This window comes from Peromyscus eremicus, chromosome 4 (genome assembly GCF_949786415.1).
Source record: "Peromyscus eremicus chromosome 4, PerEre_H2_v1, whole genome shotgun sequence".
Classification (NCBI taxonomy): domain Eukaryota; kingdom Metazoa; phylum Chordata; class Mammalia; order Rodentia; family Cricetidae; genus Peromyscus; species Peromyscus eremicus.
Genome location: NC_081419.1, coordinates 129,129,283 through 129,155,725, shown reverse-complemented (window position 1 = coordinate 129,155,725; position 26,443 = coordinate 129,129,283). Strand labels below are relative to the sequence as shown.

Sequence of the window (26,443 nt, the reverse complement as noted above, 5' to 3'; positions counted from 1 at the left end):
ACAGATACTTTATTGGGTTTGTGCACATTATTGTGGTTTGTTGGTATGAGGACATCTTGTATACAGAAGTAGATAGGATATGGTGATAGAGAGGATGGAATGGGGAACAAATGTTAATCTAGTTTAAGGACACTGCCTGTGACATTATTCAGTGTTTGAATTAGATCCCCTTTTAAGTTCTTTGGTTGATTGGTTGATTGGTTTTGATTTTTTTTTGAGACATAGACTCATATATGCTGACCATGGGCTTGCTATAAAGCCAAGAATGACTTTGAACTCCTGATTCTCCTGCCTCCACTTCCTAGTGCGAGGATTATAGGCTTGTACCACCATACCTGACTCTCTAAGTCAGTCCTTATGGGAAGATCCTAGTATAGGGTCTGCTGTCCTAGGACCTAAAGAAAACTCTGGTCACTAGCAACCTAGAAGATTTTGGCAAAATACTCATTGAAAATAAATACTTTAGAAAATTTAGTAATTAGCCTGAGAGAGGAGAATATTAGAACTTACGGTTGTGTGCGTGGGTGTGTGCGTACATGCATGTTTGTGTGTTTGTGTGTGTGTGTGTGTGTTACTGAGTGTATGTATGTGTGCTGTGTAGATGCAGGAGCGTTCTAATCCCTTTAATGATACAGTTGTGAGCCACCATGTGGGTGCTGGGAACCGAACCCAGGTCCTCTTGAAGAACAAGTGGTAGGTACTCTTAACCACTGAGCCGTCTCTGGCCGCATACTGAGCTCTGTTTACAACTGTCCTCTTAGGTTTCTGTTGCATTCCTCGCACTGTCATGCCTGCTGGCTTTCTTTGCAGTCCAGAGGGAGGTCAGCAGACCGAGCGACTCATAAGCTGGATTTTCTACATCCTCAAGTGTTTACTACTCAGTTCTGGACACATGGACTTGAGTGGTGTTGGCATCTCCGCTCACCCTATTAATGATGGCCAGTAATACCCGCCAGAGCCCGCGTGGACTGCCAGGGTTGCGTTAGTGACTCTTTCATTAAATGAACCTGCTTTGCTTATCTCTGTTGACTGAACTCCGCTGGCAGTGGGACACTAGAACCATGTGAGCCACAGCTGTCCCGTCCTAAATAGCCTAATAATCCCGAAATTGCTGACTCCCGGACCACAGGAGTTTTTTAATTCCACCCTCTCCCACTGATTTTCTCTTCCCTATGTAACAGCAGCTGGCACTTTGCGCCTTTGTGTGTGATCTCCCTCCTCCATCGTAAGCTATGAGAGCAGGAGACTGTTCCGTTCTATTGTTTGCTTATGTGGTGACATCAAGTGGATAAGGAGGATGAGCTGAGTGAGGGCATATGGTAAACTTCAGCCTCTGCTGTATTCTGTTTGTTTGCTTATTTGTTTGTTTGAGACAGGGTCTCATTAGATAGCTCTAGCTGGCCTAGAACTTACTATGTGGACCAGGCTGGCCTCTTATTCACAGAGATCCACCTCTGCTGCCTCCCAAGTACCGGGATAAAAAGTGTGTACCATGATGCTAGTATATCCTGTTTTAAGGTAACTTAGTAGATAAATGGAACTTGATTCATTCCTTTCTGGTACAGTCCTCAGGAGTCTTTGAATTTTTTTCCTCCTCTCTTTTGTCTATTTGGATTGTTCTAGATACTGTGCCATCCTATAGGGCAGTATAATGTTCCTCCTTTTAGTGTACCTACAGTTCATCTGGTGACCTTGATAAAGTACAGATGTGATTCAGCGTTTCTGACCAGGGCCAGGGAATATGCTTTTCCTCCCTCCTTCCCTCCCTCCCTCCCTCCCTCCCTCCCTCCCTCCCTCCCTCCCTTCTTTCCTTTCTCTCTGTCTCTTTTCCAGAGTATCCCAGGCTGGCCTTGAACTCACTATGTAACCCAGGATGACCTTAAACTTCTGATCCTCTTGTCTCCACGTCCCGAATGCCACAATTGTAGGTGTGCACCATCACCCCCTGTTTTATGTTGTGCTGGGAGTGAACCCAGCATGCTAGACAAGCACTCAACTGGCTGAGCCCTAGCCTCAGCCCTGAGAGATTTTTCTCTCCTCTGTCTCTCTCTTCCACAGGATCTCATGTAACCCAGACTGACCTTGAACTCACTACACAGCCAAGGATGACCTTGGATCTCTAGTGGTCCTTTTGCTCCCACGTCCCTTCAGGTGTCCACCATCATATCCATTTTAGCGTGTCCACTCTTCTAACAAAGCTTCCAGGTTATGCCTGTGTTAATAGGGGTGTGGGAGGTGACAACCGTATTTTAAAATAGCAAGATGTTAGTGATTCCCCTAGTAGAGGCTCCTAAATTACCGTTGTGAAGAGAAATGCCCAAGCTCTGGCTTAGTGACAAAAACTGTAAATGAAAGGTGGTGTTTTAAAAATAGAAATTTAGAAGAATTGGGTAATTACTGTTCTTATTTTTTATTGTATTTGACACCCCCCCCCCCTTCTATCTTGATGGTATAAACAGGCACCTTTATGCAGGAAAGGCAGTTGTATATTAACTCCTTGCATTTTGTGAGCGTGTGCAGGTAGAAAGGCTTTCAGGGTTAGTGTGCAGCCTGCAGCAGTGAGACATGTGACTTGAGAAAAGCAGTGGAGGGAATGGTGGAGTCTGGCCTGGTGCTGCCACAGTGGACAGTTGACTTCCCTGTGCTCCAGTGCACACAGAAGCGGTCCAGTGCTGGCTACATGGCTGCTGCGTTTCTTTTCAGCTGCGAGAAGATCCAGATTGGAAGGTGGTAATTTGCAAATCTTTCTGTGTTATTTGGCGTTCCAGGTATACTTTTGTAAGGAAAGTCATAGAAAAAAGTACAACTTATAAAGCCAGTCAGTGTTGTGGTGGTTTTTCTCATGCCAAAGAATCCTTAGAAGCCATTACTTTGAGTGGATGGGTGTGGCCAAGCTCAAGAGCCAGAAGTGCCTTTTGAAACTGATGACGAGTCAGAAATTCTAATCAAGAATCTTTTGAAACTAGAATTCCAATCAAGAGCTCATTTGGTATTCGAGTTCTGGTCTCCTACAAGGGGAAATTTGGCTTTCCATCGGCTTCTAAGAAGCCCAGCTGTGGTGGCCCATGGCGCAGACTCATGTGTCATTGGTGAAGCCAGTACAAAAAGCAACTGCTAAATTTGAGGTTACAAAAATCACATCGATAATTTAGTGTTCTGACTTTTTAAAAGGAAAAAAAAAACACCAATATTTCAATATTTGGGATTTAAACATATAAATTAGCTGTGGAAATAAAGTTCATTATATCACCTCATCTGGTCTTGTTTTATTTCATTAACTGGTTCTTAAAAACCTTTGTGAGCCGAGTTGCAGCTGAAGGACTCAAGACCACTTTTCCTTGGGCCCTTGCCGCAGTCCTGAGTGTTGGTAGGAGTGAGAACCAGGACTTGACACAGCTGTGAAAACAGACAGCCCTTTGGCCTCAGTACTTTCTCCTGCTGCAGGCAGATTTCAGATGTAAATTTCACTCTGCCTCTCCTACTAATGAAGTAAGTTTCTTTTGCTGGGTTTGCACCAGGTGTGTCCAGTCTTGGGGCTAACTGGGTGCTTTACTTAAATTTTCCATTTGTGACGTTTCAACCAAACTTCAAAAACAAACACGAATTAGCTCAAAGCAGTGGCTCAGCGTGTTAACGTAACCCTAGGCCGGTGAAATGGCTTCCTGTCAGCTTTGCTCCGCCAGACATCTCCACCTTACGGCTGTCACTGAGCAGGTTGAAGCTTTCCAAGCCCAGGTGGGAAGGGGTGGGGCTAGGCGATAGTTAAGGAATTACAATTCATCCTCATCAGTGGTTCCTACACTCAGGTTGCCTCAGGAAGACTTGAGCTAGATGACTTCTCGCTAGCAGTGTTCTAGAGTGAGAACGACCCTCCTGTCACTGCCTGGTCCTCTGCTCTCTGTGTCCGAGCTGCTCGTTGAGATGAAAGAGGGAAGAGTGGGTAGAAAGCTCTGGTGCAAACTGGTCTCTTTGGTGAACTTTGCTGGTCAGACCCAGTGTCGTGCATTGCAGAATCCTCTCTGGTCACACTGTAGTCTGTGCCAACTGCTCCAAACTCATTTCCTGCAGTGCTTCTTGAGCCTTAAGCGCGAGAAGCTTCTAGCACACATGCCTGGCATTTACTAAGCACTTAGTGAGATTCACCTTCCCTTGCCTCCAGCCAAGCCTTTGCCTTGCTGTTGCTGTTCCTGTCTGGTGTCTTTCCTTCATTCAGTGTGTGCATTAGAGTGTCCTCATAGTCCATCCCCAGTGCCTCTACCAGAATGGGACCACTCTAGTCCTCCCTTGCTGCAAGAACCATAGTAATTTATGTGGCCGTCTTTGGGCTTTTTTTCCTTCTCTCTTACGTCATGGTTGTCCATGCATGTTGACTATCTTCTAGATGATTTCCAGAGGGCCAGGACCATCCGTAGTCCTCTTTGTAGTCTCAGGGTGCTCATAATTACCTGTTGGCTAAATAGTAAATATCTGAAGAAGGAAAGTGGACAGTTCTGGAGGCCCGGGATAGGTATTGGGGAAAATGGGCACAGAGATGCCCTTTTTATTCTGAGGATATTTGTCTGCTGTTTTAGTTTTGGGGAGAAAAACTGGTTTCCTTTACTGTGGTTTTTTAAAATTATGTTTACTTGTGTGAGTGCCTGTGCATATGTGTACAGGTGTGCACATGCCACAGTGTGTGTGTGTAGGTCAGAGGACAACTTACAGGCCTCAGCTCTCCCACCATGTCGGTCTGGGAACTGATCAAGTCATCAGGCTTGGTAGCTAGTGTCCTTACTGCTGAGCCAGCCCTCTTACCTGTCTCCTACCGTCAATTTTTATGTTTCTATTTTCTGTGCTTTTTCTATTTTCTACTGAATTGATTGATTTGTAAGCCCTAGCTTATAATAGGGCATTTTATCTTTCAAAAGTGGGATTTGGATATTAACAAGGCTTAGATTTTCTGAAAATCTCCTTCCAACCTTCCAAGTCTCCCCATCTCCTCCCTCCCCATAAAGATTCCCAGAGAGAGCCCGGGATGTAACTCAGTGGTAGAATGCTTGCCTAGCACCCATGTGGACTTAGTGTAATCCCTAGCACTTAAAAAGAAGAAGAAGAAAAAAATCTTAAACTCCTGTTATACTGTGCTGTGCTTTGTGTCTCAAGGTCAGGATTAAAACTCAGTGTCAAAGGTTTTGAAGGAACTGTATTAAAGATAATCTTTTTACCATAAATATGAAGATGTGAGTGTGAGCAAAGAACACTTTGGGCTGGAAGCCATGAAAATAAGAATATGTGTTTGTTCTTAGATATCAGTCCTTCCCTTGAAGGTTTTCAAATGGCCTGAGCTATAGGAGTTGGATACTCAGGTATTAGAGTAGATATTAGGAGAAAGATACATTTTTAGACTGTGAAAGTTTGTGTGTGTATGTGTGTGGAGGTAGGGTGTGGGTGTGCCAGGTGTGTCCACAGAGGTCAGAAGAGAGTGTCAGATCCCCTGAAGCTGCAGTATTGGGTGGTTGTGAGCCGCCTGACAGGATGCTGGGTACTGAACTCAGGTCCTTTGGAAGAGCAGGGGCACTATTAACTGCTGAGCTCTCTCTCTAGCCCCAAAGTTAAATTCTTAAGACAAAGTAGTTTTTTCATTGGGAGTTGGCTCATGAATTTGAGCTGAGCCCACAGAGGATGTACCCCTAAGGTACACTCCCTGTACCCATGAGTTCCCACCTTCAGTCCTTGAAAGCCGACAGGAGCATTGGAAGAGGTATTTTGCAGTTTGCCACCCCCAGTGAACACCTGCACCCAGAACACTAGTCTGATGGCTGTCACCTTTCCTTCCGAGTGACTCTCTGGGTCACTCTCCCACCCCTCAGTGCTGGATATCCAATCTAGTGCCTTGAGCATGCTAAATGAGTCTATCATTGATCTAGGTTCCCAGCCTTCCTTTTTGCTTTTTATTTTTAGAACAGGGTCTTGCTAAGTTGCCCGAGTTGGCCTTGAGCTTCTTCCATAACCCAGGCAGACCTTGAACTTTGATCCTCCTGCCTCAGCCTCTGGGGGAGCTTGCACCCCCAGGCTCTGCTTAGACCCGCTTCATTTTACCTGGAATCCTTAAAAGAGGATTGATAAACCTTTCTGTATTTGAAATGAATTGCAGCATAAAACTCTCTGTGTACTTGGTCATTTCTCTCTAGTGTGTTTTTACCTTCAGTTACAGATTGAGAGTTTCCGAGGTCTTATACTTCTAAAGCATCAGAAATGTAGTCTAAGCCAGGCAGTGGTGGCGCACACCTTTAATCCCGGTACTCGGGAGGCAGAGGCAGGCAGATCTCTGAGCTGGAGGCCAGCCTGGTCTACAGAGTGGGTTTCAGGACAGCCAGGCCTGTTACACAGAGAAACCTTGTCTCCAAACCCCCCCCCCCCAAAAAAAAAAAGAAAAAAGAAAAAAAGAAAGAAAGGAAGAAAGGGGAAAAAAGGAAGAAAGAAAGGGAACTCTGTATAAAATAGGCATTCAGCAAATAGTTCTTTACAAGATAGGTTAAAAAAAATGAATTTGATCCCTTTGTTGTTTTCAATTTACTGCGATCGTCTCCCCCTTTCTGCCTGCGTCTTTTAAATTACATTTATTTAGCTGGATGCCCCTACTCAAATAATTTATATGAGGAACAGTGACTTTATTCCGTTTTTTTCAAAGCCCTTGCTGGGGACCAGTGAGAAGAAGGCTCAGCAAGTGAGGGTACTTGGTGCCAAGCCAGACAGGTTGAGTTCTAACCCCGTGACCCACAAGGTGGAAGGAGAGAACCATCTCCCACACGCACCCCCACACCCATGGGGGGAGAGACTTGGCTGCCTCAGGGTGCTCACACTCCACAACACCCCTCCTTAAATGCCCCTCGTGCTGAATGCTTCTCGCTTAGCTCTCAGTCAAGGACCAGGTTTCCCCTCCCGTCCTTCTATTTCTTTTGCCTGGCTTCACTTAATATCCCCTGTTCCATAGTCATAACGTGAGTAGAGGCGAGTGCATGGTGGACGTGCTAGCGACAGATGTAGCCAGCCAGAGTCATTTCCCAGCTCACCTTTCAGGAACTGCCAATGCTTCTTCCAAATAAGTCTCACTCTCCCGAGCCAGAGGACAAACAGCTCCATGAAAACATCCTCCTGCCTCGCGTCTGACGTCACCAGCATCAGTTTAGTCAGCCTCGTTCTCTGCACATCCTGGCTTGTCGGTTCCATGCTTCGGATAGCTCCAGGTCTTACTGTGGCTGATCCATTGCTTCACTTCCGACATCATCTCTGCTTATTGCAAGTCACTTCTGAAGGAATTCTTGGCTGTTCCACTGCAGGCAGCCCTCTTCGGTGGGATTACCAGAGGCCTTCTTCCTACGCCCTGCATCTGGTCATGTCCCTTTGATGCTACAAACCTGAGTGCTCTCGTCACATAGGGGACAAATTTAAACATCTTGGCAGTGTGTATAGAACCTTTTGTAGGTACATAAGCCAATGTGTTCTTTTCTCTTATCTTTCTTTGTTCTGTTTTTTTTTGTTGTTGGTTTTTATTGTTGTTTTTGCTTTTGAGACAGTCTCACTATGTAGCTCTGGCTGTCCTGGAACTCACTATGTAGACCTCAAACTTATAGAGATCCTCCTGTCTCTGTCTCCTGAGTGCTTTCTTTCTTTTTTAAATAAAACATTGAACTGTTTAGATGTTTCTAAAATATTAAAATATTTAAATGTTTTATTTGCAATTTTTAAAAATTGAAATACAATTACATCATTCCCTCCCCAACTCTTTAGAATGTTTTGATACCTGCAGCTTATCAAATGATTTAACAAAAGGAGAAAAAAAAGATGTTTAAACCTCAAATGATGAATGTAGGTGCCGAGGATCCAAATGGCTTGAATGACAAGCATTTTACTGACTGAGCATCTCCTGGCCCCTGAGCAGATCTTTTAAAAAATTAGATTTTTAAATTTTATTATATATATAAATTTTACCTGTATGTGCCTGGCGCTGAGGAGGCCAGAAGAGGACGTCAGATTCCTACACCTGGAGTTGCAGATGGTTGTAAGCCTCCATGTGGGTGCTGGGAATCGAACCCAGGTCCTCTGTGAGAGCAGCCAGTGCTCTTAACCTGCTAAGCCATCTCCCTAGTGCCCCTGTACAAATGTATCAGCTAGAACGTTCTGCGGTGTGTCCCAGTTGGTTTATACAGGTAACTCACGTTAGGGTCCCTAGTGTCCCCGGTGTTGTGTACAGCAGAGTGTCTGCTGTCACCAGGGCTTGTGCTTGTTGGATGAGCACAGACACTTGAGTGTACCATTATCATCTGTTAACAGTCATGTCTGATCAGACCTGCATTTGTTCTGTGGCTCTTCTCCTTACACCAGCGTCACCAAACAAAAGGTTCATTATCCTCTCACCCTGCCTCATGGCTTCTGTGGTTATACTCTGAATCTGCTTTACAGGGAAAATGGGCCGCAGACTGTTGAGTGGAGAACGAGAGTCTGGGAGAGTCTTTAACTCTGATTTTTCAATCCACGAAGACTGTGTAGATTGCTGCTTAAATACCACAGATCTGGATCAGTTCCTTCCCATTTCTTGGTGAGGATATTGAGGTTCAGCAATGTTCAGTGGCTTTGCCCCAGATCATCCAGCTAGCACACGGAAGCATGAGGACCATAGCTATGACATTCCTATTCCCAGTATTCCCTGATACCAGTCCCCAAATTCCACCTCCTCATCTGTCTTGTTACCAGAGACCAAGGGTGTGTGTGTGTGTGTGTGTGTGTGTGTGTGTGTGTGTGTGTGTGTGTGTGGCTTTCCTTGAATCTGGAAATATCTGCTTCTTGGAAAGACTCAAGCCTGAAGTCCCTTTTCGTTTGGAATTTCTAATCCAGTGCGGCAGAGGTTTCGTAGGCACAACTAATAGAGACTAGAGGGAGAAAAAGCAGGTGCAGATGATGCCAGTGATGATGTGACTCTGTCCTTCCCCAGCATTTAGAGTCCAATGTGTCTACGTCTTGTGAATTTGCCTCGGTTGATCTTACAACTGTTTTTCAGAAACTCCTCAGTTATGTTTTTTTAAGAGGAGCAGAACGGGGAGCTGAACACGGTTTGAGAGGCTGGGCCAGGAGACTAACAAAGGCAGTATTATGCTGCTCCTGGCAAAGCCAATAAATGAATTCAAGAGACACCTAGATGTGTTTCTAGAGGAGGGCATGACGGGGAGGGGTCTGATGGAGAAGCAGAAAGGTGGGATTAAGATAAATTAAAATGGGGCCAGCTTGCTGGATAAGGGGACCATGTCTTCCTGTTCCTACTGTGTTTCAGACTTCTTGTTCTGCATAGTTGAAAAGTTAGAAACTAGTCTGTACCATGTACCTCATAGTCATTCTTTCAGACCTTTCCACTTAGGGTAAGAAGTTCGTCCTAAGGCTGTTTCAGCGTGTGCAACACTGGTTTATTGCTGGAGTGCTATACACATCAGTTGTTGCTGGAATCTTAGACTTCTGCCTGAAAAAGAATCTTGAACTAACTTCCTGAAGAGTCTCAGAGTTTCGTTCCTATACCTGAAGCCTCAACATCACTTGGGAATTTTTTAAGAATCAGCTGAATGAGGAACTCTGGGAGTAGGTCCTATGGTATGTGAACGAGACTGTCCTCTATGGACTCAGACGTTTGAATACTTGGTCCCTGGTTGGTGGCACTGTTTGGATAGGTTTAGATGTAGCCTTGCTGGAGGCAGGATGTCGCGATGGGCAGTTTTGAGGCTTCAAAGCCACCTGCCATTCCAGGTTTGCTCCCTCTGTGTCCTCTTCGTAGTTCAGGATGTTCAGGTTGTGAGCCCTCAGCTTGTCACTCCAGCCGCCATGCCTGCTGCCTGCTGCCTCTGCCCCATCGTCATGGACTTTCACCCTCTGGAACCATAAGCCCAAATGCTTCCATAATGGCCACTGTTTTATCACAGTAATAAAGTAGCTAATACAGGGCCCAACAGGGTTTTTTTTTTTTTTTTTTTTTAATTTTTAAAACAAGCCCGTCTGTTTCAGAACCACTATCCCTAGTCTGACCCTGTCTTTTACCTAATGGAGAGCCAGAGAGATGAGTCTAAATCAGAAACCGACTGGGGAGCCCAGGCTGTCTGTCGTCAGTTCTTAGAGCACTTTCTTCTTGCTCAGGGGTGTAAGGTATGGGCGTCCACTGATACCCCGTGATTGTTGAGAACGCGTGAGATGATCACAGCCACATCCACTGAGTGCTGTCTCTTCACCAGGCACTTAACGAGAACTGCTTGGCTTTTACCCTCTTAAACTGTCTATCTGCAGGAGAGCACTCCACCCTCGTGCTACAGTTGAGGAAACCAAAGAGAACGTTCTATTTGTTTCCGGTAGCGGCTAGAGCATTTATTACCACAAACTTGGTGGCCTGAAACAACAAATTTATTCTCTCATATTCCTAGACTCTAGGACCTAGAAGGAAAAAAAAAATCAATTTCTCTGGACTGAGATCAAAGTGTTGCTAGAGCTATGCTCCTTTCTGGTGGTTCTGGGGGAGAATCTGTTTTCTTCCCCTTCTAGCCTCTGATGGCTGCCAGCATCCCTTGACTTGTGGCTGCATCTCCAGCCTCTGCCTCTGGTCTCCTCTCCTCTCTGGTTCAAATCTCTCTCAGCTTCTGTCTTGTAAGGATGTGTGCAATAGCCCCCCCCCCCAGATATTTCAACTGATTTCCACATCTTAAAAGTCTTAAAAACAGATTTATCCGTTTATTTCCTGTGTAAAGTAACATTCACAGAGTTCCAGGAGTGAGGTCGCAGGGGTCTTCTGGAAGACTGTTATTCATTTAGGTAACTTAACCAAGTCTGCATGGAAACCCCAAAACTTACCATACTTATTCTCCAAGGTCCTACTCAGCCTCCTAAGTGCCATGGTTATAAGCATGAGCTCCCCACCCCAGCTTGGCCCTGCCCTGATCACTGCTCTGCGTGGCCTGACAAGACCATGATGAGAGCTACAGCTCTAGGATTGGCATCAAGATGACCACTGTCATCAACTTCTTCCTCTGACTTCCGGAACTCATGTCACACCGCACTGAAGCAGCTGGTCCTTACCTACCTTAGTTCACTGCTCCTGGCTCCTCCCACTAGATGGTTAGCTCCTCACAGGAGGAATTCCGTTGTTTCATTAAACAGAAAATTGATACATAATTCTTCTAGCCTTCAACATTCTGAATGTGGTTTTTTTGGCTGCTGAGATGGCTCGGCCCCTAAGCCTGATGAACTGAGGTTTGATCCCAGGGGTGTGAGTGGGAGAGGAAGAGAACTGACTCCCATAAGTCACCTTCTGACCTCTGCGAGCTACGTATAGCTGTGGCACATGCTCGCCTGCTCACAAGCACAATGAGTAAGTAGTGGTTGTACGTAACTTCACAGTGTTACGTACCTGCATCACTGTCTAATTCCAGAACATTCCCATCACCTCAGAAAGAAACCCTGTGCTCATAACATCACTCCTTTCTCCGTTCCCCACCCCTCTTCCGTCTCTTCAGTTTACCCATTCTGAGCTTTTCACCTCAGCAGACTATCAGCAGAATGTAATGTAATATGCAGCCTTTGACGTCTGGCTCCTTTTACTGAGTATCTTTTCAAGGTCCATTTGTGTTGTAGCATGCTTTGCTTTTTTTCTTTATGCACATTGGACATTTGGGTTAAGTTTTTGTCTGAACATGTTTCTATTTTCTCGGGATTCACTGGGTCCAGTGGTAACCATCTGATAGCTTTAGTGGAGACCCAATATTGTTATATCAAGTGATCCTAATTCCTAGCATGATATCCATAGTTTGTTATATATTATTTTTTAGTTTTAATTATGTGTCTATGTGTATGTGCATTTGAGTGCAGTGCCAAAAGAGGCCAGAAGCGGGTGTCGGAGCCTCCTGGCGCTGGAGTCACAGATGGTTGTGAGGGGCTAGACATGGGTGCTGGGAATCAAACTTGGGTCCTCTTCAAGAGCAATACACACACGTTCCTCTTAGTCTTTGAGCCCTCACTGCAACCCCTATTTGTTTATAATGAAATTGCATCCTCACAATGTGCAGTTGAACATGTATATTACCATTTCAGGCTAATGAAGGGTGGTGTGGGTGTGGTGTAAAGGAAGGAGTTCTAGCCAGCCTGCAGCTTGACTAAGTCAAGTCCTCTCGAGACCCTGAGAGGTGAGTTAGATAATCTCTACCTTCTTTTCCAGACTCAGCTTTCCACATCTGGGAAGACTAGAAAGCTTGCCACATGCTATGTTCAAGAGCTCATGTTCTGCTTTTTGGTTTTTTAAACTGCAGTTCATCAAGTACAAAATTTTACCTATCTATTCCTTTTATTGGGGCCTGATGGCTTCCGGCTACTATGTTAAGCACCAGAGCTACAAGGATGACTAAGACTTCCTAGTCTAGCAGAAGACAAACATAAGTGTAATTATAATACTGAGAAATGACAACGTTTAAATGGCAGAGATGCCAGAAGAGAAGCACTCAGGTTAGATGGCATTTGGGATGGCTTCCTGGATAATGGAATGTTACAGAGTGACGTGAGAGGGCAGTGTTTAACTTCATTTGCTGGCCTTACTCCTTTTCCTGTGGTGGTGAAAGCAGGTTCTCTTTATCTGCCTCTAGTTTGATCCTTCTACATGTCTGATATTTACAGATTCCTTGGCCTGAGGGTCTACTATATCTTGTCCTGAGTACTGGCCACACACAAACCCTCTTCCTTGTTTTGGGTTCTGTTGTTTGTCTTGAGAAAATGTCTCTTTCTGTAGCCCTGGCTGACCTACCAGGCTGGCCTCAAACTTAGAGCAGTCTGCCACCTCTGCTCCCCAGTACTGGGATTAAAGATGTGCACCACCACATCTGGCCTCTGCTTTATTTTTAGAGCACTTCAGACTCAGTTTCTGAGTAAGGAGATTTACTAAATATTTGAGGATTCCTGGTTAGATCTTAATTTTCTTCGTAGTATTAGCTTGGTTTGGGCATCCTTAAATGCTCTATTGTGCCTCTAAGTGTTTTAGTTACATTCAAAATGTCAGCAATGTGACATTGTACATTCCGATCACCACAGCCCAAACTAAATGTTTAGCAAGTGATTAGAAATATATATGGAAGACCGGGTTGGTGAAATGGTTCAGTGGGTAAAGGCGCTTGCCGCCAGACTTACGGACCTGAGTTCTAGTCCATCCCCGGAACCCACATGGTGGAAGGAGAGAACCGAGTCCTGCCAACTTGTCCTCTGACCTCCGCACATGCATACACACTCTCAAAAACAAAACAAAACAAAACAGCTCTTTTTTTCACTTTGGAAAAGAAATATATATGGAAGGCTTTGTTTTCAGCTGCCCCTTCCCAGCCCCCAGCCTTCAGGAGGGGTCATTGTACAGCTCTTTCCATGGTCGCTGTTCTCTTCACTTTTACTGGAGGGCAAAACTAGGGCAGAGAAATAATTTTTATTCACTTCTGAAAGGTTACAGTAATAAAGAAACTCTTGTTAACATCAGAGAACATTGCAGCCAAGAGTTTTCACAGTCTGGCATTGTTTATTTTACATGTAATTTGGAACCTTCTGCACTCTTAAAATATTGGCACAAAAATGTTTTAACTCTTGCAGTGCTTCACTGGAGGCAACAGCTGTGTGGTGTCAGAGGGGCAGCAGGGCTCTGGAGAGCCATTCACCCGCTTCCTGCGGCGAGAAATGGTGTTTGTGTGTGTGTGTGTGTGTGTGTGTGTGTGTGTGTGTGTAAATATGCATGCGCATTTGCATTTACTCGAGGGTACAGTACCTCAGCACTTTCTCTGTCCTGATGAGTTTACAGGTTTCCCTCATTAACCAGAGAACGGTGAAATAATCCCACTTGCCTTTTGCTGTGACTCCCAGAAGTATAAAGCTTCCCTTCCTTAGATGCTCCATAGGACCGGCCACTGGTCCTCTCTCTTGCACACTGCATTCTTTGCCCCGTTGGCTTCTGTTTGGGTTAGATGGATACTGTGGGGGAGCTAGAGTGTTGGCCGGGCAGTTTGCAGTCGCTGTCGTCCCACTTGTCCGACAGATGAGCTTGGATAGCCTTGAGTCCATCCATGATTTACAGCTGAGGTGAACCCAGGAGGAAGAGCAAAGCATGTGCCTGTGGCCACGAGAGTCACAGGCCAGATCTGACCGTTTCAGAGCCTCTGCCCTTTTAGCCATCATATATACTTTTGGAAGTGGGTACAACATAAATAATAATAGAGCAAATGAGTGAATCATAGAGTATGTTGATGGCTACGTGAACTGATCCCAAGATTACATAACAAGCTGCTGCTGTTAAGTCCGAGCTGGTTCCACCAAAGGTTTTTGTTCCTATTTTGTTAGGTCGAGATTAAGATTTTAAAACCTTCCTTCATCTGTCTCCCTATTATTAGGACTCAGGCAGTCCTCATGACTGGCCATGGTTTTCAGTAGTCTTTCTGGCTTGGGACTGTGGCCTGCTGCTCTCTTTCCTCCGAGTCTGGCATTTTCTTTCTTCCAGAATAGAGCTTTTGCATAGTGAGCTTACAGCTGTTGGGCGCTGTCGCCACACTGTGCCCTTCTTCAGGGATCTCCACAAAGGGCCCTTCCCCAGCGGGACTCTGGCTCTGAGCAAAGGCCACAGGACTGGTTGACAGTGGACCACCTGGTTGAAGACCTTGGTGCTATTACATTTCCAGTGCCCACAGAAGAACAAGAAGAGCTCAGGACTTCTCAACTCTTCTTTGCCCAGAGAGCGCTCTGTTGTTCCTTTTTGAAAGATACAGGAGCTGTCCCCATGATGGAAAGTCCCTACTAATGTATGCAACTCTGGGCCTGGGCAACAGGCCCCTCTCAAATGCAGTGCAGCTCCCTGTGTGTGCCTGCTCTATCATAGGCATTCGGTGCTGAAAAGCCCAGAGACCAGTTTTCAGTTTTCCAACAGTCACCTTGCAGCTCCAGAACTTCCATAGCCAAGTGGATCTGGGTTCTAATCATGCCTCTGCCCAGGTGGCCACTTCTTGCCTTCATTCCTTCTTCTATTAGTCACACATTGTTGGGTGACTTAAACAGTAGAACTTAGTACAGTGCTCAGTGCTTGGAACATATTAGGCACTGGTAAATGGGAGCTCTCAGGCTGTATATGGGCTTTTTCAATAGCGTCTCACATAAACATCAGGGGACTATGTGTGCATCTGCCGGGCACTGCTGGACTCTGGGGTTCTGGAGGATAGAGATCCTGTTTTTCATCTTTGTGGGGGATGGAGGTGGTATTGGAGGTCTGGATCGGGTACAAGCAGACTCACCCCCTTAGCGCGGCCTGGGCACAGCATGGTGGGCACGAAGGCTTTAGTTTCTTCATCTGTACTGAGGGAAATAGTAACCCCTTATTTCGGAGTCTTTGAGGACAATTTAATATGAAGTGTGTGGTGTTTGGAGCCCTTTGAAAGGGAGGGTCCTAGGGAAATGAATGGTGGTGTTGCTGTTCTTAGGAAGGCCCTTTGTGGTTCTCGTGAATAAATTATTTGGAGTGAGTTTTCTAACACCTACCCGGCCGGTCACTGTGGCTTTTCTTTTTTTTTAAATAACTGTCTGCTGTAATGCTTTTTTGCTCATGACTTATAAAGATATATAGTTTTGGTGTTGGACTTTTGACCTCTCTGCCTGCTCCCAGGAGAGACATTTCTATTAGAATAATAAAAGGTGTAAACTATCTGTCACTCCTTTTCTAGGCCATGGCCTTGTGAGTGGCTGAGGTAGGGGGTAAAAGATGATTCCCCCCGAGTAGTCAGTACCTTTCTGCATGCCCCCACTCCCCTTTTCAACCCAGTCCCGTGCCCTTTGCTAAGATTCTTTGGGTTTCACATAAGCCATTGTCTTTGGCATCCTGGGTAGATATGCACAGCTTTCTCTTTTAGAAACTGGAGCTGTTTATTGTCTGTGGTGCTTTAGTCCCAAAGCGACTCGCTTGCCAAAGGAAGCCTCTAGAGAAAGGAGAGCTGGCCTTGCCCTGTCTCATCCAGCTTGGTACATGTAGGGGCCTGTGGTGCTTGTGGAGGCCTTGGCTTCCTACACTCCTTCCCGCTCTGTTCCAGAAGGCCTACACCACCATGAAGAGTTCACCTGGGCTGGGAAGATGGTCCAGTCACTAAAGTGCTTGCCACACAGGTGTGAGGACCCCGGTTTAAATTCCTGCATCTACGTAAAAAGCCGGGGACGTAGGGAAGTCTCCAATCCTAACCCTAGGAAGGAAGAGAAAGGGTCCCTGAGGTTTGCTGGCCAGCCAGTGTAGCCAAGCCAGTAAGCCCTGTCTTAAAAACACAAAGCCAAACAAAAAAGGTGGAGAGCAATTAGGGAAGACGCCTGCCATTGCCCTCTGTAGTAGTCAGGGCTCGCTCTTGTCGCTCCCCTCCTAGCCTGCGTCATTGTTGACTTGTGTGGCCTTTCTCCCACACAGCTGGGCACGGTGACAGGTGCCTATAACCCATCACTTTCGAGATGGAGGCAAGAGGATCCGTAATTCAAGTCATTCTCCACTGCTGTTGAATTCCAGAACAGCCTGTGCTATATGAGACCCTGTCTCAAAAAGACCAAAAGAAAAAAGAAGAAAAGAGTTTCATTCATTATTGAAGGAGCACCTTCGTTCATTCCTTACCACATGCTAACCCATAAATACTGTTAGCTAAGAGTGTTTCAGGGAAAAGTGACCTTACAGGCTGTTGAATGCCAGGAAGATAAATGGCCCTCTTCCCGGGTTCAGTTCCAAACTAAATAGATGAACAAGAGAGATAGCGCTCACCTGCCGTTCGGTTTTGCTTTTGAGGCAAACTTCCTGGAGAAGCTGCCCTAGTGTGTAGATAGGAGTGTGACAGAAGGGAGGATGGGCCCGTGTGAAGGGTGGGATGAGAATGCAAACCGTCCCTCCAGGTGAGCACATAGGTTGAGTTTGAAACTTCCCTTCTGAGGCATATCTCAGAGTGCTTGAGAGTGGTATGTTTGGCCCATCCAGACTTCATGTGTTCACATGCTGCCCCTAGCCATGTGGTCAAGGTGCATAATCTCTGTGCTTCAGTTTCCCACCTATAAAAAGAGATGACAGTGGTACCCAGCCCCTGGTGCTAAACCATAGCATTGTGAGAGCCCAGTGAAGTATCTGTCACTTAGGAGGCCCTTGAAGCAGCACTGGGAAATAGATGATATTTCATTATTTATTGCTAAACATTTTCCCCTCACATGTTAATATGAGAACTATTGTGATATGAGAAAAGGCAGTTAGGCATAGTATTGATGGAAAACTGAGGCCTGCAGTGACTTTTGTTTCCAGGCTGACAAGGTGGGGAAATGGGCTGCTGAGACTTTGCTTAGTTGTCTTAAATGTAAACCACCAAAGAGATTTCCTTACGAGACATGCATTCTTTCCAAGGTATTCTCTTTCCTTTGGATAAAATGCCATTTAAAGAACATTTTGCTTATTAAAAAGAAATTAAAAAAGGAGCTGGAGAGATAGCTCAGAGGTTAAGAGCATTGGCTGCTCTTGCAGAAGACCTGGGTTCGATTCCCAGCACCCATACAGTGGCTCACAGTCACTGTAACTCCTGTCCGGGGGATCTGAGGCCTTCTTCTGACCTCCACAGGAACCAGGCACACATGTGGCCAGTAGACATACATGCAGGCAAAACATTCCTACTGTAAAAATAAAGAGATAATTTTTTAAAAATACAACAGCAATACTCTTTAGAGACCGCCACTGGCAGAGGTCACAAGACCAGGCACTAGCTCCATTTTCAGGATATCCAAAGCTTGTTCCTCAATCACTTTGGGTGGGAGTGGTCTTATTTGCACACTTAGTCCTGTTCAGCCTTCTCCAGGGTACTTCTGTAAGCTGGATGGCAGGTCTCTCTAAGCCTTAAAGGAACATTGTGCCAAAATAGAACAGGCTCAGGTAAGAGCATCACCTGAGCCTAGAGTTCTGGAACAGCACAGCGAGACCTTGTCACTCACAAACAAGTTGGGCTCTGATGAGTGGACAAGTCACTTGAGCTGTCTGGGCCTTGGTTTCCTTCTTTCTGCATTGGGGAGCGACCTCTTTCTCAGATTGCCATTGGGTTGGCCACTTGGAAAATTTGAACTCTGAACGGTAAGCAATAAGGACACAGTGGTAAAAGAGAAACATCCTGTGGCCACTGGAAATGTCTGCTTTACTGTTTAGTCTGTAGACTTTAGTCTGGGCCCAGGTGGAGTCACCAGTTAAATTGTGTAACTGTTCACTGGGGACATCCCCACTTCACTACCTGAAGAGAAGGGCAGGCCTGTTGGATGATGTAGCTAGGACCCTCTTAGTATGACAGGGAGCTGGATGGTGGCGCCTCTAAACAAGCATTGCTGTGCCGTGTCACGGATCTGTTGGAGGACTGCTGAGCAGGACAAGGGACAAGAACTGGGCCAGTGATCTCAGCAGAGTCTTCAGGTCCCCTACGTTGTTTTGGCCCCACCATCCATTACCTTGGCTTTCTTAGGAGTTCACTGAATTGTTGATTGTCTGTTTTTACCTATTGGATCACATTTGTGTATTTGAAGTGGCTAATTGCAATAGGGAGCAGGCATCTTATACTTTGCCACTGTGCTGTGTCTGTCTATGTTTAATCATTAAGAAAGCAAAGCTGTGCCTATAGCTTTCTGTACTCATAACTGTAGTCGTGAGGTCCAGGGTACAATTAGGAGTCTGTGAATGTCTCTAGAAACCCACGTGTGTCAGCATCTTCTCACTAACGGTCATCAGGTCTCATGGCCACAGGCTGAAGACAGAGGACCAGAGGAATGGCGTCTGTGGACATGAGTGGACAAATGGCTGAGCAGGAAGCTCAGGCCCCTCAGGCTATACTGTGCTGTACCCCTACTCCCCTGGAGACGCCTGCTGGGCTCCAGCTAAATACACATCTTGCTCACATTACATCTTATCCAAGTAAGATTTTCCATTACCACAGCATAGAAGACATTAAGGGCACAGTGATTGCTAGAACCCTGCAAGACTAGTTGTCTACACTTGGTGCTGCCAGGGTTGGAAAGGCACCAGTGTGTGACTGTGTTTGGTCATTGCCTTTCATCTTTCTCCGCTCTTTGCTTTCCTTCAGGAGGTCTGGTTACGTGCAGGTTCTGGCCTCACCCTTTCTCCTTCGATCGATCGATCGATCGATAACCTGATCACGTTGATCCTGCACCATACCGCATAGACCCTCCCCCTTCAAGGCAGAGTCACGTGCAGCAGAGGCTAACTTCGAATTTTGGATACTCCTATCTCTGCCTGCCAAGTGCTCAGATTATAGGCATGTGCCATTACACCCAGCTTTCCAGCTTTCTTCCCTGCATTCCTTTGTCTTCCTGTGTCAGCTGCCATCGACTGAGTTCCTTATGACTCTCACCTGGACTTTTACACAACCTTCTCTGTGATTTCTGTCTTTGGTCCTCTGCCCAACTCTTATCATCCTTACTGCTGGAAAAGAAAAGTGTCTATGTAGCTTCCTACCTTCGTGTGGCATTCAGGGCCGTTTACAGACAATACAGAATGTTCGCTTTTCTGCTTCTGCCCACTCTGAGGTTTGGTTTTCACACACACACACACACACACACACACACACACACACACACACACACACGCATCCTGGCACATAAGAAAGTCAGATGACAGCTTGTGAGAGTCGGTTCTCTCCTACTATGTGGGTCTCAGGTTGAACACAGGTCATCGGAATCGATGGCAAGTGCTTTGACCCTCTGAGCCGTCCTGTCAGCCCCCCAGTATAGTTGTTTTGTTACAAACTTTGCTCTAAAGCTGGACGTGGTACCACATGCCTTTAAAACCCCAGCGCTCACTGGGCGGTGGTGGCACATAACTTTAATCCCATCACTAGAAGGCAGAGGCAGGTGGATCTCTGCGAGTTGGAGGCCAGCCTGGTCTATAGAGTGAGTTCCAGGATAGCTAGGGCTACACAGAAAAATTCTGTCTCAAAACAAACAAACAAACAACAATACAAAGCCCAGCCCTAAAAAGGCAGATGGGAGGATCACTGAGTCTGAGGCCAGCCTGGTCTACTTTGCTCTGAAAAGACTGTACTAGTTTTCCTCTCTAGCTTTGCACATACCCCCTTTCTGTCTGAACAGACCCGTGCACACTCTGAAGTGCAGCATGATGAATGACACATCTTCTCCAAAGCCCCCCCATACCACCATTGCCATATTTTACACGCTCCATGCTTGCACGCCTGTAGAGATACTTGCTGGGTCACACTATACTTCAATATTCAATCTTTAGAGAAACTATCAACTTCTCCACAGTGGTTGCACCAATTCACATTCTCTTGTGTGCGGGTCTCTCCTTACTTTCTTCTCTTTATATTTTGAATTCTAGCCATCCTTATAGGAGTGAATGGGATTATCTGTTGCTTGTACTTCAGGACGTTGTTTTGCTTGTCGGTTCTACCCTGATTCCTGGGGAATAGTGATCCCCAGTAAACTGTTTTCAGTTTCCAAATTTCGTATTTTACAGCAGACCACCACAGCCTGCCCAAGACGTTTCTGCACTGGTGCTTGCTGGCAGGTGTGAGCCCTCTCTCAGACCTGGAGGGACGGACGGACACTGCTTAGGAAGCCTTGCGTGGTTTCGAGGCTCTCTGTTGAAGGGCAGGTGGAGGAGAAAGGCTGATAACACACTTGCAGCGTTCCAGGCTGACTGTTGTGAGGGTCCTTCTCCACAGCCAGAAGCTCTGCTCTGACCTCGGGTGTCTCTAGGAGCTCCTGCTGCAGCTCCAGCAAGTGTTAGTGATGGAGGAGATGCCCTTTAGTCTTGCTCAGTGAAGATGCTGTTTGAGAGGGGTATGGGATTTCACAGGCCGCATGAGGACAGAAGCCGGGTCTCCTCATCTGGTGCATGGAAACCACTGCTTCAGGACACGTTTAGGGCAAAACACTGGCTGGTTCAGCTGCCTTGTGCCGGGCAGCACATCTGTGCCTTCAAGGGGCATACCATCTAATGCAGTGTGTTGGACTTGGCCTACAAACAGATGCTTGAGTAGCACAGTGAGTGCTCCTGGTGGAAACATAAGACCCACGAGAAGGAAAAGCAGCCAGCAGGCGTGGAGGACTTGAAAAGCTTCCCAGAAGCAAGAGGGACGCCTCCTCTATAAAATGAGGACAGGAACACTGTCTTTGGGATTATTCTGATGATAAAGAGATAACACATTGAAAGTTTTTAATATAGGTTCTGGTTCTTCATAAGCATTCAACAAATGCTCTCTTACCTGGCTTTTTGTTGGTTTGTTTTTTGTTTTTTGAGACAGGGTTTCTCTGTGTAGCCTTGGCTGTTCTGGTACTCTGATATATAAACCAGGTGGGCCTCGAACTCACAGAGATCCACCTGCCTCTGCCTCCCAAGTGCTGGAATTAAAGGCGTGCGCCATCATCACCCAGCCCAGTCACCTGGTTTTAATGAGTTGATGAATGATGGTACATAGATTGATTGTGAGTAACAGAGTGCCAACCTTGGCTCATTTAAGCAGATTCTCTGGAAGGTAACTGAGGCTTCCATCGTGGAAAGGGGAGTTCTAACAAGCCACAGTAGGAAAAGACTCTGTGCAGCCAAGGGACCTTAGTGACAGGAGCTTATGCAACTTTAGGGTCACCGAGCTGTAGCAGAGTTTTATTTTCGTTCTTAGAAGCAAGAATTTGATAAATCAGCTTGGGCTATGTTCCCGTCTCTGAAGAGGGCCAGGGTTCTAGGATCTGCAGTGTTTCAACTTACTTTGAAAGCAAAGTAGATCCTTGACCGAGGGAAACATAGGGCAGGAGACAATATCATCTCAAATAGGACCAGAATAAATAAGTCTTGGTCCTTGGAGTCCTTGTTTGATGGTGGCAGCATCCCTGCCAATCTGTGAAATAACTTCTGCATGGTTCTGTCGGTCATATAACAGTGAGTGTCCTTGACGGTTGTCAGTTTTAACTTTTGTAACTGTATCTGTCCTTCACTGATATGTCTCTGGTTTTTCCATAAAATTAATTCTTAAGTATGATAAAGCTAAAAAAAAAAAAACCATTAAAAGTGTAACCTGGTAATAAAACTTTTTTCTTTTATAATAATTATTATTTTAATATTATTTCATGTGTTTGGGTATTTTGCCTGTGTGTGTATCTGTGTGCTCCTGGTGCCTACGGAGTACAAAAGAAAGCGGTGCATCCCCTGAGATTGGCGTTAACAGTTATGAGCTGGGAATCAAACCCAGGTCCTCCAAAAGAACCGCCTGTGCTCTCACCGCTGAGCCATCCCTCTGGCCTCTATTGATACATTTTTACCTTTGTATGTAGTTTTGCTTACGTGTGTGTGTGTGTGTGTGTGTGTGTGTGTGTGTGTGTGTGTCTGATTATGGTTATCTTGTCACATTTCTGGGCTTGGGAGTGTATTAGTTGCTTTCATTCTTGCTGTGATAATACCTAACGAAAGCAACTTAGTAAAGAAGGTGAGGAAGGCGTGCACCGGAGCCAGATGGCCAGTCTGGGCATCTGCAGTCAGGGCAAGACGGGGAGTGTGGTGCTCAGCCTGCTGTCTCCTTTTCAGTCGGTCCTGGACACACATGGATACACACACACACACACACACACACACACACACACACACACGCGCACACTCAAGAAAGGTCTTCTCTCTTTAGTTCAGCTTACCCAGAAGCCACTAGGCGATTATAAATCCAGGCGAGTGACAGTGAAGATAACCATCAAATGTGAGTTTATTTTTTTTCATTTTTGTGGTTCTGGGTGTCGCACCCAGGGCCCTACCGAGCTATAGCCCTGGCCTGTGTTTTATTTGGAAACAAACAATAAAGTTGCTCAGGCTGGCCTTGAACTCACTCTGTAGCACAGACTTACAAGCCTGCACCACCAGCCTCATTCACATTTCTGGCTTCCTATTTTATGATCAGAGATTTGCCTTGACTCTGATTTCTGCTTACTCAAACCTCTCTCTCCATTACTTGTTTATTTTGGCAAATGAATCTGCCTTGACCTTGTCAAATCTTATCTTGTTCTTGTGACAGCTTCTCCACTAATTTTGAGTTGTTTTCATTTTACCCGTTTCCAAAGCACAGAAACGAACAACTTTCGCTTTACGTCTGTGCTGTTCTTCATGTAATAGCATCAGTTAGGTTGCATGAGCCACTAGTGGATAGAGTTCTAACTCAAAGGCACAAAGAAGACCTAAACATGACATTATCAAACCAAATGGAATATGTGGACCTACTCTCCCATCAATCATTATCAACACAGATTTAAATGGAAGCCTTCACAGTCACTTCCTTTGAACTCTGTATTACAGTGCCGTTATTAAAACGGAGACTTCCAGGCAGATGACACCTCTGTTCGGATTATGCATGAAATTTGTAAAACGAGATACAATCTGAAGCTTCTGAGGCGTGCGCGCACACGTGTGTGTGTGTGTGTGTGTGTGTGTGTGTGTGTGTGTGCGCGCGCCCCCGACCATAAGAATATTTGATTTTCTTAAGACTTACTGTATCTCATCAGTTGCTTTTCAAGGTGATCATAGCAGTTGTATCTGAATGCCTGGTCAACTGGAAAAGTAATAGTAATTTCCAAGGACAGCCAACTATTTAGATTTGCTTGTTTGATTTTGAGACAGAACTCAGGCTGGTCTTAAACTCCGTTTGTAGACTAAAGCTGACCTTGAACTTGTAATATGTCTGCCTCCCAAGTACTGGGATTACTGATTTGCTTTTTAACAACCCTAAGGAAAGGCCTGCTATGTGACCATTCAGAAATTAAGGCTGCTGGTTTTGCCATTCTCACTGTCAACCATGTACTTTGCTTTTCATACATCATCAAACTAGTTAGGTTTTAAATGTAGAGATCTGAATGAGCAAAACCGGAATTTAAAAAATGGAGATAAAATGGTACCCTCTCAGAGTTCATTAGGAAGGATTAATTGAGCTAATATGCGTAAAGTTGTTAGCACGCTTAGCACGTGATAATAGCTAATTATGTGTCCTGTTCCTGGCTTTGAATCATTCATGGTACCTGTAGATTGGGGAGAACTATTTTGGAGGTTAGATCTTTGAAAATGAGGAAGAACCAGCATCCCTTCCATCAGTAAAGACAAGAAAGATTCTTGTTAGTGTGGCTAAGAAACGAGAGTACCACACAGCCGTGGAAATGGCAGGCTGACTCACAAAGCCTAAAATGAACTTGGGGAGACAAAGGGAGCGAGGCCAGAAAAACAACCCAGGAAATCCCCAAAGCCCCTTCCAGTGCTCGCAGAGGCCAAACCATGGTCTCCTTCATCCTTCAGTCTCTGCACCACAGTCCGCTCCTGTAAAGCATGAACATCTTTAAGGGCTGCAGCGGTGAGAAGGGGACGGGGCAGTGAATTGGCCTCAGATGAACTGGCATCCCTTTAAAGCTCACATCCCTCCCTGAGAATACTCCATTAATTAAACGTGTGCCTTGTGAGAGGCCTTCTTGCTCGTGCTCCCTGTTGGCTGTCTCATTCATTAATCTGCTGATTAGTAACCCTGCACACTTGCACCCCCTGTTTTTTGCATTCCCTTTTTAATATACTGTGCCGTTCCCCCGGGACATAAACTCCAGGACCCGTCCCTGGCCTGTTCATGTTTGTTTTCTTTGCCCCTTGTGCCTGCCTCTGCTATAACATTTGTAGTATGTGTTAAGTAATCCTTAAGGTAACATTTTTATTATGTCATAAAAAGTGCATGGCAAATATATTATAACTCATGGACTTTGTTTAAAAATGAACGGATAATTTATTGAGTGTGTTACATGAGCCTTGCTCCCTCCCCCACTGCAGCAGAGACCTGCTGCTCATTTAGCCCAGCCTCCTATTGAGTGCTCCCACCCTGTGACATGCTGCGAACGCAGAGCCATGGTTGGCTAGAAGTGACATCATAGTTTATGTACTCAATAAAAATTTAATTAAGTCATTACAGGAATTGCAGTCATCATTTAACCCTCTGATTTCTTCTGTTTAGTTTATTATTAAACATTCAGTAATAGCAGTCATCGAATCCTGATGGCTTATAAAATATCTGCATGAATTTTAATAGCTTAAATAAATGGGAAAATATGAGTAACTGATATAAAGGGAGCCTTTCCCATGTGGTGGCTCAGTATATATGGGTTTTTATAAAAAGCAAAGCATTATGGACAGGATAAGATCTTAATGAGCAAACAGCCCAGCACCATCTTCTGCTGGGGGATCTGCGTATTCATAAGCAACATGCTCCATATAGGATGATTTAGCATTGGGGAGATGCAGACCCTGCACCCCAGCAGACAGATGCTTAAGTGAGGGAGTGGAGTTCAACAGAGGGGTTCAGCTCCAGCATCAGGGGCCCAGTGGGGTGAGTCTAGTAGCTCAGGAAGTTGCTGTCACTTCCTTCATCTGCCTGCAGATCCCGTGTTGCAGTGATCAAGCTTGCACTGTCTTCCAGAAAGGGACCTCCTATGATCTAATCTAGCCTGGGTGGTGATATCAGAAAGCCATTCCTAGCCGTGGCAGCTTGCCTTCTCTCTGCAGGAGTGATGGGGAGCTCACAGGAGGGCACTGGAGTAGACCCTGGCTAACACTGAGCTCCATTCCTGACTCTGCTCTCCCCTGGCAATCAGCAGCCAGTCATCTTCTCCAAGAGAAGATGTCTTTGTCCCTGTTTGGGCCTCTCTGGAAAGCAAGAACCAAGCTTTGCAGACTACTATAGGGGCTCCACTCTAATCCCGTGCTGATGGTAACTCGGTGTGTGACCTTGCATCTGTCCCTTTCCATGTCTGAGCCTCGTTTCACCATTCATTCCCTTGGGGTCACCGGGCCAGGTGATCCCTGAAGGACCTTCCAGCTTCAACGCTAGTTGGCATGATGCAGTATGTACGCTAACTCCGCCAACCGAGCAGCTTTGGTAAATGTTTTCCTAGGAGTGGTGCCTGGCCTTGTGTTGGATGCCCCTGGCGCTTTTTTGGCTCTGGTCATCTTGCACATTTAGGAGAACAACTAGTACACAAGTAAGGAGGAACCCAAGTGTACTGAGAGGGCTGGTTGACCCCTCGTCCTCCAGTGACAGAGGAACTCTTAACTCTGGCCTGTTGTGTCTCTTTCACCACGGCACATTAGATGAAGCGGTAGAGAGAAATATAGTAGTGTCTAGGTCTGGGATTACAGAAACACAGAAGGTGCTTTTTCAGCAAAAACAAAATAATGTGTGGCATTGGATAGAGCCTGCTAAGAGTAGCCCTTGCTTGTGTTTGTTTGTTTGGGGTGCTGAACCCAGGGCCTCGCACACTAGGAAAGTCCTCAGCCCTGGGTGGTGACCTTGCAAGGATTCATTATCAGCATGCCTGTCTTAGCCCCTGTCCTGGGCCAGGTGTTTGAGTGCCAAAA

General features: G+C 45.8%; 1 protein-coding gene across 2 annotated transcripts in view; it reads left to right on the top strand.

Moving 5' to 3' along the window:
* The window catches only part of LOC131909856 (ubiquinol-cytochrome-c reductase complex assembly factor 1), a 90,989-nt gene that overhangs the window by 51,696 nt on the left and 12,850 nt on the right, over positions 1 to 26,443 (top strand). The window lies entirely within an intron of this gene.